Source organism: Pseudophryne corroboree, chromosome 5 (assembly GCF_028390025.1).
Source record: "Pseudophryne corroboree isolate aPseCor3 chromosome 5, aPseCor3.hap2, whole genome shotgun sequence".
Lineage (NCBI taxonomy): Eukaryota > Metazoa > Chordata > Amphibia > Anura > Myobatrachidae > Pseudophryne > Pseudophryne corroboree.
The window spans coordinates 190,375,636-190,388,734 of record NC_086448.1 but is presented as its reverse complement, the minus strand read 5'-3'; the positions used below and the strand labels follow the sequence as shown (position 1 = coordinate 190,388,734).

The following is a 13,099-nucleotide window of genomic DNA, read 5'->3' as shown; positions in this document are numbered from 1 at the left end:
ATGCTGCGGACTTGGCAGAAGCTGTGGAGGACTTCTGTTCCTGGGAATGGGCTGCCTGCTGCAGTCTTCTTCCCTTTCCTCTAACCCTGGGCAGATATGACTGGCCTTTTGCCCGCCTGCCTTTATGGGTACGAAAGGACTGAGACTGAAAAGACTGTGTCCTTTTCTGCTGAGATGTGACTTGGGGTAACAAAAGTGGATTTTCCAGCTGTTGCCATGGCCACCAGGTCCGATGGACCGCCCCTTTATACGGCAATACTTCCATGTGCCGTCTGGAATCTGCATCACCTGACCACTGTCGTGTCTATAAACATCGTCTGGCAGATATGGACATCACATCTACTCTTGATGCCAGAATGCAAATATCCCTCTGCGCATCTCGCATATATAGAAATGCATCCTTAAAATGCTCTATAGTCAATAAAATATTGTTCCTGTCAAGGGTATCAATATTTTCAGTCAGGAAATCCGACCAAGCCCCCCCAGCGCTGCACATCCAGGCTGAGGCGATTGCTGGTCGTAGTATAACACCAGTATGTGTGTATATACTTCTTAGGATATTTTTCAGCTTCCTATCAGCTGGCTCCTTGAGGGCGGCCGTATCTGGAGACGGTAACGCCACTTGTTTTTATAAGCGTGTGAGCGCCTTATCCACCCTAAGGTGTGTTTCCCAACTCGCCCTCACTTCTGGCGGGAAAAGGTATACCTCCAATAATTTTCCATCGGAGGAAACCCACGTATCATCACACACTTTCATTTATCTGATTCAGGAAAAACTACAAGTAGATTATTCCCACCCTACATAATACCCTTATTTGTGGTACTTGTAGTATCAGAAATATGTAACACCTCCTTCATTGCCCTTAACATGTAACGTGTGGCCCTAAAGGAAAATACGTTTGTTTCTTCACCGTCGACACTGAAGTCAGTGTCCGTGTCTGTGTCTGTGTCGACCAACTGAGGTAAATGGGCGTTTTTACAAGCCCCTGACGGTGTCTGAGACGCCTGGACAGGTACTAATTTGTTTGCCGGCCGTCTCATGTCGTCAACCGACCTTGCATCGTGTTGACATTATCACGTAATTCCTAAATAAGCCATCCATTCCGGTGTCGACTCCCTAGAGAGTGACATCACCCATACAGGCAATTTTCTCCGCCTCCTCACCAACATCGTCCTCCTACATGTCGACACACACGTACCGACACACAGCACACACACAGGGAATGCTCTGATAGAGGACAGGACCCCACTAGCCCTTTGGGGAGACAGAGGGAGAGTTTGCCAGCACACACCAAAAACGCTATAATTATACAGGGACAACCCCTTATACAAGTGTTTTCCCTTATAGCATTTTCACATATGTAATCATATCGCCAAATAAGTGCCCCCCCTCTCTGTTTTAACCCTGTTTCTGTAGTGCAGTGCAGGGGAGAGCCTGGGAGCCTTCCTCTCAGCAGAGCTGAGCAGGAAAATGGCGCCGTGTGCTGAGGAGAATAGGCCCCGCCCCCTAAAACGGCGGGCTCTTCTCCCGGAGTTTGTGAGATCTGGCAGGGGTTAAATACATCCATATAGCCTCAAGGGCTATATGTGATGTATTTTAGCCATAAAAAAGGTATAATACATTGCTGCCCAGAGCGCCCCCCCCAGCGCCCTGCACCCTCAGTGACCGCTGGTATGAAGTGTGCTGACAACAATGGCGCACAGCTGCAGTGCTGTGCGCTACCTTATGAAGACTGAAAGTCTTCTGCCGCCTGTTTCTGGACCTCTGGACCTCTTCAACTTCGGCATCTGCAAGGGGGGTCGGCGGCGCGGCTCCGGGACGAACCCCAGGGTGAGACCTGTGTTCCGACTCCCTCTGGAGCTAATGGTGTCCAGTAGCCTAAGAATCCAATCCATCCTGCACGCAGGTGAGTTGAAATTCTCTCCCCTAAGTCCCTCGATGCAGTGAGCCTGTTGCCAGCAGGACTCACTGAAAATAAAAAACCTAAAAAACTTTTTCTAAGCAGCTCTTTAGGAGAGCCACCTAGATTGCACCCTGCTCGGACGGGCACAAAAACCTAACTGAGGCTTGGAGGAGGGTCATAGGGGGAGGAGCCAGTGCACACCACCTGATCCTAAAGCTTTATTTTTGTGCCCTGTCTCCTGCGGAGCCGCTAATCCCCATGGTCCTGACGGAGTCCCCAGCATCCACTTAGGACGTTAGAGAAATATATATACCGTATATACTCGAGTATAAGCCGAGACACCTAATTTTACCACAAAAACCTAGGAAAACTCATTGAGTCGAGTATAAGCCTAGGGTGGGAAATGCAGCTCTAGCCGTACACAGCCCTCATACTGCCAGATATGCCCTCATACTGCCAGATATGTCCCACAGTGCCAGATATGCCCTCATGCTGCCAGATATGCCCCACAGTGCCAGATATGCCCCCCAGTGCCAGATATGCCCTCATGCTGCCAGATATGACAGATATGCCCCACAGTGCCAGATGTGCCCTCATGCTGCCAGATATGCCATATATGCCCCACAGTGCCAGATGTGCCCTCATGCTGCCAGATATGCCAGATATGCCCCACAGTGCCAGATGTGCCCTCATGCTGCCAGATATGTCATATATGCCCCACAGTGCCAGATGTGCCCTCATGCTGCCAGATATGCCCCACAGTGCCAGATGTGCCCTCATGCTGCCAGATATGCCCCACAGTGCCAGGAAGGGTACTTACCCTCCATCGCTCCCGCAATGTCTTCTGAAGGAGGGACACGGAGGGCACAGCGCACGGCTCTCCTGTGTCCCTCCTGCGTCTCCGGCTCCGGCGGCGTGTATGTGTTAAATGAAGTGCCGGTTCATGAGCCAATCAGAGCTCACGAACGGGCAGTTCATTTAACACACACACACACGCCGACGGAGACGGAGACGCAGGAGGGACACAGGAGAGCCGCGCGCTGTGCCCTCCGTGTCCCTCCTTCCACTGACTCGGGTATAAGCCGAGGGGGCTTTTTCAGCACAAAAAAACGTGCTGAAAAAGTCGGCTTATACTCGAGTATATACGGTAAATATATATATATATATATATATATATATATATATATATAAAACACACTATAAAAACATACACCACAATATACATTAAATACGGATTTTTTTACGGGCAAAATACAAAATGTCTAAAAAAAGTAATCCAGTAATAAAAAATAAATAAATAAAAACAAAACAGTGCTGAAAACAAACAGCATTCTGTGTAATGCAGGTATTCACAGCTCCTGTCTCTCCCTGGGCACAGTTACTAGCTTCCCCCCCCCCATCCTCCCCTGGACCCATATAGCAGTCTCTACCCCCCTCCCCGCTGGACCTATATAGCAGTCTCTATCCTCCCCTAAACCCATATAGCAGCCCCTCCCCTCCTAACCAACCCTCCCCTCCCCTGAACCTATATAGCAGCTTTTAAAGTTAAGCATAGATCCCTTTACCCTTTTTCACAGTGGCAGATCCGCTGCCCGCTGCCTCATCCCCGCTGCCCGCTGTGCCGCACGGAGTCGCTGCTGCTGCTGCCCGCTCCTGCCGTGGCCCCGCTCCCCTTGCCGCCCAGCGCCTGACCTCACAGTGGAAATCCCGGTCAGCAGACCCAGTGACGTGACCGGGATTTCCTCTGCGGCGCCGCTTCTGGGAGCTAGGTAGCGCAATGACGAGCTGCTCAGCCAGTCGGGCTGCTTGTCATTGCACACTGGTGTGGGACAGCGGGGCCGGACAGGATCGGTTCGCGGGCCGCACGTTGCCCACCCCTAGGCTAAGATGTTCAACAAAACAATCCATCTTGTTTCATGTTGTGCCAATAATTTCTGTCTGTCACCGCCTCTGGTAAGGACGGGAATGTGATCCACGATTTGGTATTTTAAACTGGATAGTGTATGTCGGCACAATTTAAAGTGACGTGCCACTGGCTGATCGTTCTCTTTTCCTTCTATGGTGGCTTTTATGGCCAATCTGTGAAGGGCCATGCACTCTTTAAAAGTCCTGATGGTTTGACCGACGTACAGCAACCCGCATGGGCAAGTTATCACATAAATGACATACTGAGTGCTGCCTGGCAACGGTGACGTCATTTTCTGCTGCCGGATGTCGGTGCAGCCGGAGGCTTCCCGCCCGCAGCGCACTCTTAGCGTACCTGGCGTGTGTAAAGTATTTAAGGTAAGTTTTCACCACACTCTGTTTGCTTCACCACTTGTCCTTGACAAAAACACCCTGCGCGGTGTTGAAACGCTGGACTCAGATGTTGGTTTTTCACCTATAAACACATTTGATTCTTGAAGACCGTGGAGTGCCGCCTGTATTTGTTTCACGTGAGCAGTGAATTGCCTCTCACCACAACAAGTCATTCATACTGTACTATATATATATATATGGATGGATAGATAGATAGATAGATAGATAGATAGATAGATAGATAGATAGATAGATAGATGTTGTCACAGAACCAGCATTTGGGAGTATGCAACACCTGCCCTATATTATGTGTATACCCTGTAGACAGACAGACAGACAGACAGACAGACAGACAGACAGACAGACAGACAGACAGACAGATAGATAGATAGATAGATAGATAGATAGATAGATAGATAGATATTTCATATGATGTTATAATGTGTGGCAGCTGTCACCACAGAGATCACCTATTGATGGCAGCAGCAATGACAGTTGAGCTCACTGGGTCAGCAGCAGAACCGAGATGGTTGCAGTAAATGCCCAAAACCACTTGGTGTAATGACTCCTCAGCACTAACATGTAATTTTTCCCACTGATTTCGGACATGTGTCACTGTGTAATATCAGTGGGGAGATGATGGTGTGGGGTATAGGGCAGAGAGATGATGGACAGCCATCACCAACTGCCGCCCGCATGCCACATTTGAATTCTCCAGATATAAAACCCCAGCGCACGGCAACATCACTGGCATTTACTCAGTTGAAGCTGTTGCTGACACATGAGAAATGCCTCAGGAAGAGCAAACTAGTCTGTACTCTGTACCTAGTAAATACTTCCCGCAAGTTACCGGATCAGAGCGCACAATCAGATCTGTGCTGTGTGTGTGAATTGTTTTTTTTTTTTTTTTTTACTTTTGCGCACCTACTTTTTACTGTGAACTACATCAGCAGCTGCAATGAGCTGGAGGGAATTAGCACAGCTGATTGGACCGGGTCCAATACAGGACGTCTTAGACCAACAACAAGGGCAACCTCACGAAGACCCACCTCAGCAAGGCTAGCCTCAGAAAAACCAACTTCATCAAGACCAACCTCAGAAAGGGCACCAGCAGAAAGGGCACAATCAGGAAGACCAGCCTCTTTTGGATTGCTGAACTGTTGCACTGCTGGAGAAGAAGAAGCCGGAGAGACCTGTACCATCTGTTTCTCACTGTTTGAGATTGGAGAGAAAGTAGCAGTGCCATCCTGCCTCCATGTTTTCCATGCACCATGCTTGGCTCAATGGCTTCAGATTAACATAGTTTGCCCCTTGTGCCGCGCACTGTGCTTTGACTTCAACACATTCTGCCAGTCTCTGTGAAACCAACAATCCCAACAACTACTAATCTACAGGCCAAGGCAGTATATAAAACAATATGACTGGCGAGAACAAGGGATGAGACAGGTAAATCTCTTTTAGGTCTCTTGCTTCCGAGATCATTGGACAGGGAAGTACAGTTTTGTGCTTTCCTTTGAATACTGTGTGTTTTGCTTTTATCTTTCTATCTTTTTTTTTCTTCCTTCTCTACCACCTTCAATTTCTTCTTTAAGTCCTGCTTTGTATATCCCCTCTTGGGGGTATATATACTAATACTCGTGTTTGTGCCGATTGGGAGGGAGTTTGATCTTGAATTTTATCGGACGTATTTTACTGCAACTTTTTGAATCCATCTACAGTAATTTACTAAGCTGCTGAGTTTTTCTCACCGATGCTGATGTCCTTCGTATTGTCGGGCAGTGTTTTACGGGAGTGATTAGTAAAACACTGCCGGACATAACACAATGAAGCCCGGCCGGATCAGTGAGATCCGTGCAGGGCTTCATTGTGATCAGTAAAGTGTTAAATGTAAAAAAAAAATTGCGCAGGGTCCCCCTCCTATGTATAACCAGCCTCGGGCTCTTTGAGCCAGTCCTGGTTGTAAAAATACAGGGGGGGAAATGCATAGGGTCCCCCCATATTTATACAACCAGCACCAGGCTCTGCATCTGGTCCTGGTTCAAAAAATACAGGGGACAAAAGATGTGGGGGTCCCCCGTATTTTGAAAACCAGCACCAGGCTCCACTAGCCAGAGAGATAATGCCACAGCCGGGGGACACTTTTATATAGGTCCCTGCGGCTGTGGCATTACCCCCCCAACTAGTCACCCCTGGCCAGGGTTCACTGGAGGAGTGGGGACCCTTAAATCAAGGGGTCCCCCCTCTAGGCACCCAAGGGCCAGGAATGAAGCCCGAGGCTGTCCCCCCCATCCCTGGGTGGTGGATGGGGGTCTGATAGCCTTTGTGTAAAAAAAGAATAATGTTTTTTTTTTGTAGAACTACAAGTCCCAGCAAGCCTTCTCCCCAAGCTGGTACTTGGAGAACAACCAGCATGCGGGGAAATAACGGACCCGCTGGTACCTATAGTTCTACAACAACAAAAAAATACCCAAATAAAAACAAAACACACAGACCATGTAAGTAAAACTTTCATTTACATACATGCTCACTTACACACTCTCATACTTACCTAGTGTCCCACGTAGTCCCTCGGTTCCCTTGTCAAGTAGAATACACGGGGTACCTGTCAAATAAAAATTATACTTACAACCAATCCAGTGTAGATCTGTCCTCTTCTTAGCCGATGTAATCCAGGGACTTGAATAAAATAACAAATCAGAAACCCGATCCACGCCACTAAAGGGATTCCATGTTTACACATGGAACCCCATTCCTCGAATGGGGAAACTGCAAAGTTAATTGGGGTCACCCACAAGAGTGATCATTCCCAGAAATTACAACCTCCTGGTTGGTTCCAAATGTGATTTTGGAAGATTCAGGATCCAACCATGTTCCCTGAGAAGCTGGGTCATGAGATATGGAATTATGTTCACCTCCTGTCTCCAGGGGAGAACCATCATTGCCGCCATCACCTTGGTGAATACCCTCTGTGCTGTGGAGAGGCAGAATGGCAGGGCCTGGAATTGAAAATGAAAGTCCAACAGTGCGAATCGATAAGCTTGATGCGGTGGCCAAATCGGAATGTCGAGGTACGCATCTTTGATATCCAAGGATATCAGAAACTCTCCCTCCTCCAGACCTGAAATCACTGCTCTGAGAGACTCCATTTTGAACGTGAACACCCTCAGGTAAGGGTTCAACGATTTCAAGTTCAAAATTGATCTGACCGAACCATCCGGTTTCGGTACTACGAAAAGGTTCGAATAGTAACCCTTGTTTTGCATCTGGGTGTCAGGCTCCGGAGCCTTACCTCCGGCGGGTTACCGTCCCGCTGGTTGGCGCAGCTGCAGTGGCAGGAAGCTGCTGACGGATGTGCGGCTGCCAAGGGCCGTGGGCCGCGGGTCTGGAGAGCCGGGCACTGCGGCGGAGATCGCTGCGGTAAGGTCCTTTAGTGGTGACACAGTATAGTGTGTCAGAGACAGAAGCTGGCTAAAGCTGTGTGCTAACAGCTAAGTATGTCTCCTGTCCTGGGGGCAGCCATGTTGGAGACCAAAGTATTATCAATGAAGTTCCCAATCTGTGTCCAGCCAATCCTGCGTGTTCTCTCCTTACAAAAGGGGGCTGGCTCAGAGGGAGAGTGCCAGTGCCTCAAGTTACCTCCTTGTGAAAGGTTCTCCAGCTTTGTGCTCCAAGGTTACTTCTGGTTCCCTGGTCCTGGTTGCTCTCATCCATCGGTTACCTAAACGCTGCTGCAGTCCTGCTGTTTAAGTCCATTGCCACTCGTGGAAGCGCTCACGGGGTCTCAGGTCATAGAGGAGCTCCAGGTGCTAACAGCCGTCCCCGCAGACGTCTTCATTTCTTCAAAGTCCAAGTTCTTCAGCCTCGTCTTTCAATCACAAACCACGTCTTCATTTCTTCAAAGTCCAAGTTCTTCAGCCTAGTCTTTCAATCACAAACTACAGTCTTCTTTTCTTCAAAGTCAAAGTTCTTCAGCCTCGTATTTCAATCACAAATCACGTCTTCATTTCTTCAAAGTCCAAATACTTCAGCCTCGTCTTTTCATCATAAAACACAGTCTTCAGTTCTTCTTTACCGGAGTTCTTCAGCTTCACTCTTCAAGTAATTTAACCATAGACTCTAAATCTTCCAGTTTCTTCTATTTCTCCAATATTCGTGTACAGCCTAATTATTCATTAAAACTACAGTTATCTTCCTACGAAGTCCTCCTTTTCTTTACGCCCTCCAGCCAACGTTAACACTTAGTTTGGCTTCCACCCCATGAGGAGGAATTACATTCACCCACCTCGTTTACTCTCCTCACAGGTAGCTGTCCCTTCAGCCAAAACTCGGTTGTCGGAACCCCAACTTACGCCGAGCGTGACACTAGGGAGGAACTGGTACAATAACCTGTGCCTCCACCAACTTCTGGAAGGCTCCCTGTAGGATAGCCCTGTCTGCCGGCAAAGCTGGCAAGCCTGATTTGAAGAACCGGTGAGGAGGAAGAGCTTGAAATTACAGCCGGTACCCCTGGGACACAATATCTTGTACCCAGGGATCCAGGCCGGACGACACCTAAACGTGACTGAAATGTCTGAGTCTTGCCTGGCACAGGCAAAACCACCTTTTTCGAGAGTCTGGATACAGATGCGTCCACTATGGGTGGGTTTTCCCATTTTTTCCTATCCTCCTCAGGGAAGGGGAAAGCAACCAGAACCCTTCTAGGGATCTGGAATTTCTTGGATTTTGGTCGACCTCCTCTAAAGAAGGTGTTGGACGGTTTGGCCTTTCTTGTTTTAGCAACCCGAAAGGACTGTGATGCAGCTGAAGAAAAAGGTTTCTTCGTAACAGATGCAGCTGAGGGAAGAAAAGGTGACTTACCCGCTGTAGCCGTGGAGATCCACGCATCCAACGCTTCCCCAAAGAGAGCCTGACCTGTGTAGGGTATGGTCTCCACACCTCTCCTGGATTCCACGTCAGCAGACCACTGGCGCAGCCAAAGTCCCATACGAGCTGAGACAGACATGGAAGATATCCCTGCAGCCATGGAACCCAGGTCTTTCATGGATTCCACCATAGATCCTGCAGAATCCTGAATGTTACGTAAAAACAATTCAACATCACTTTTATCCATTGTATCCAAATCCTCAAGCAACGTGCCTGACCACTTTACTATAGCTTTGGAAATCCATGCACAGGCAATAGTGGGATGTAGAATCGCCCCTGAAGCCGCGTATATGGATTTGAGCGCAGTATCAATTTTGCAATCAACCGACTCCTTTAAGGCGGTAGATCCTGGAACAGGTAAAACCACCTTTTTCGAGAGTCTGGATACAGATGCGTCTACTATGGGTGTTTTTTTATCCATTTTTTCCTATCCTCCTCAGGGACGGGGAAAGCAACCAGAACCCTTCTAGGGATCTGGAATTTTTTATCTGGGTTTTCCCATGCTTTCTCAAAAATAGCATTTAATTCTTTGGACGCAGGGAAGGTTAGCGAGGCTTTCTTATTGTCAGTGACGTAAGCCTCCTCAACCTGCTCAGGTGTTGTTTCAGCAATATTCAACACATCCCTAATAGCATCTATCATCAACTACACCCGTTTAGCAAGAGATGTGGCCCTCCTGAGCACATCCCCATCATCGTCTGCCGTGTCAGAATCGGTATCTGTGTCATCTTGCGTAATCTGGGCAAGAGCATGTTTGTGGGAACCTACAGAGGGTGGCCCTGAGGTAACAGAACTGGACCAAACTGCCATAGAGTTTTGTAAAACCTGAGTTGCAGATTCATTCTGTGCAACCCTCGTAGAAATCTGAGAAATCATAGATTTGATAGAGGATAACCATTCAGGCTCCCTTGCTGGTATCTGCGCTAAAACAGTGCAATTCTGATTACATGGAATGAGATCATCCTGAGAGGACATATCCTCTGCAGCATATGACAGAGTCCCTGGACATAGCTAAATGGAGACCCCAGACACTCCACTCACACACAGGGGAGGATAGACAGAGTGTCACCCCCAAGAATGGCAAGAGAGAAACAGAGATTGGAGCTAACCCACTGATAAAGCTAAATATTTATCTTATATAAAACCCTTTATGAGGTCTAAGAACACTGTACGCTATTTACGTATGGAGTACCGTAAGGGTACGCGCGTTGCGTAACGATCGCTTAGCCGTGGTCGAGACGCTCAAGCGTCACGTTCGCTCACGGCCGAGAGATCACAGGCAGGCACGCTATTGGCTGCCGGCTAACGTAATGATTCGCTATAGCGTAGCGGACGCTCGGGACCACGAGGAGATCACCAGCGGCGCTGACGCTCACAATGTTAAACCTTTAAATCTAAACCAAAAACAATGTAATATGCTGTAAAACCTTAGTGTAGAGATAGGGTGTAGATGCAACACAGTGTAACCTTATTAACTTAAAAGCTGTTTGAGCGTCACCGACGCTCTGTGAATACTTAACACTATAAGAAATACACAGATACCGTGCTTAGGGTCCAACGCCTAATATATATATTATGGATGTTATACTTGCAAAAGAATTAATACAATACAAGTCATACACTACAATATAACATAGACTACCTAACCAGATAACTACACAGGAAATACAATACAATACTATTACGTTTAGGAGAGTACGAGAGAAAGAAGAGAAGAGAGAGAGAGAGAGAAATGGCCCATAACAACAAGAAAGACAATAAGATTGCGGAGAAAACTTACGCACAAAGGAAACGATCGCATGCGCCTCTGGACATCCAGCTCCCGATTTTCAGCAATGATAACCGTTGAAGAGTGAGAGCTGGATGTGATCGGCTTGTCTATTTATGCCCCACACACAATGCGATTCAATGGTCCCTACAATCTCATTGTTCATTGGACACAGGAATTCCTCCTCGCATTATAACAAAAGGTCATAGGTTGATTCATACAGGTGGGCTGTGACTATTTCCAACAGCTCAGGTGGGAGGGAAACTGGGTTTCCCGCCGCATGGATAAGTAAGTGCAAATACAGTAAATGTTCATAAACTTCTTATGTCCATAACTATTCGCACGAGCGATTAATCCGCTTCAAACCAACACCGGAATATTGCTAATTAAATACTCTTCCGATGGGTACTAAACACCACTGTATTACTCCTGTCTGACCCTTCGTATCAAACAAAGGGGGATTTCTCTGTTCATGAACATTCTATATTAACCAAACTTTCAGAATCTATCAAAGGGACCATGATCTACAAAATACATTATATAGTGGAAATATGTAACGATTGAGTCGCACGCTACGAACACATGAACTCTACCGTAAATGCACATACCGCGCGCCCGCGGGTGCCCGCACAGCGAGTATGCGCACGCACGGGAGAGCGCACGCATGCGCAACGCAGACCTGTGTGAGGTGCAAATATGGCAGTGTGCATAGAGATATTTTTCTGACTTTGACAGTCCACCCTTTGGCAGTCAACAATAACTGCCACTTCCTAAAACATTTCAAAAAGAGAAAAATATATGTCAGGGGTTAATACATTTACATGGTTGGGTAGGGGAGGAGAGGAGAAGGTAGGAAAAGGGTATGACCTAGTGTGATAGCAGAAGCATGTGTGTATGAATCCGTGCTTGGGGGTCATGTATCATCGTGCCGTACGTGTTTTAAATCAAGCTTCGAGGCATTGCGAAGTATACATTTGAATTCCTTCTTATCCCGTGGTACGGGTCTGTGGATGGGCTGTCAAACTTTACCGAGCTCTTTTCGGATTTTGAACAAAATGGGGAGCACATTTTAGTTGATGATACATGAATGGGGGAATATGTGATTGCTGATATCTGTGCCTGTATTCCCTATACTATGTGTGTAATTACCTGAAGGTTGTAGAGATGAAGAAAAGACATAATTACGGTAAATGCAGTGGTATTCTATGTCAGGTAAATAAACATTTGTCGGTTGAAGTCTTGTTCGGTGTCTGTTGAATGCAGTCTTCTTTGTGCTTTTGCCCATAAGGTGCGAGCAAAAGCTTTGTCAATGTCCATAGATTAACAAAAGTGTTGGGCTAGCGTAATTTTAAAATTTCTAGGGAAACTGGGGATCTATGGCAAAGTTCATCAAAAATCTGCGTATCAGGTTGTCAAAACTTCTTCTTTAATCCATCTGTTGTCTGTATATCGGCTCATCAAATTCCTCGTCCAAGTGGGTCTTTTTACCTTGGAGAAAACGGAAAAACAGGTGAAAGAAACGGACCGTAGAAATCGCATTTTCATCACATCATTGTTTCTACATTTGGGTCATAAATCAAATCCATTGGAATTACAATTTCCTCACTCCTTAAACTCATCACCCTGGTACTTCGTTTGCACTTCATTAAAGCCTGACCGCATCTAAATATCAAGCCAATCGTTATGATAACACCTAAGATACATAGGAGAAACTTCCCAACATCCATTATGACTCCTTGAGCCCATTCTCCTAAACCAGAGAACTAATTTCGCGGGTTCAACCATGACACCCAACCAGTCAGCTCATTACTCACAGCAGCAAGGGTGAGATTGTGTCTCCTGCGAAATTCCCACTTCAGTTGGAGAATATCGTCCATCTTTTGGTCTATGACCTCGACCGGGTCCTCGGTACTATTTGTAATATATGTGCAACATTTCACGCCGTACTGCGTTGCCAGTGTGACACAATATCCACCTGTTACTGCCGTGAGATAATTGAGAATCATTCTATGCTGAACTAGTTCTGTTTTATAAGCTTGAAGTTCTCTTCCAGTATACCTAAACGTGTCATCATACATTTCTGTGATATTGTCTAACAAATTTGCGAGCGCAGATATGTATTTATAATTCAACACTCCTCTGGCGGTGCGAGTGAAATCTAACGCGATTAGAACCTGAATCCCGGTGGATTCATGGATCATGTCAG

At 47.0% G+C, this 13,099-nt stretch overlaps 1 protein-coding gene across 1 annotated transcript in view; it reads right to left on the bottom strand.

Moving 5' to 3' along the window:
- CPVL (carboxypeptidase vitellogenic like) overlaps nucleotides 1-4,824 on the bottom strand; it is a 392,151-nt gene extending 387,327 nt beyond the window's left edge. Inside the window, exon 1 of the mRNA XM_063921970.1 lies at nucleotides 4,673-4,824. The gene's annotated coding sequence lies outside the window, so the exon portion shown is untranslated. The remainder of the gene's footprint in view (nucleotides 1-4,672) is intronic.
- Nucleotides 4,825-13,099: the final 8,275 nt, after the last annotated feature.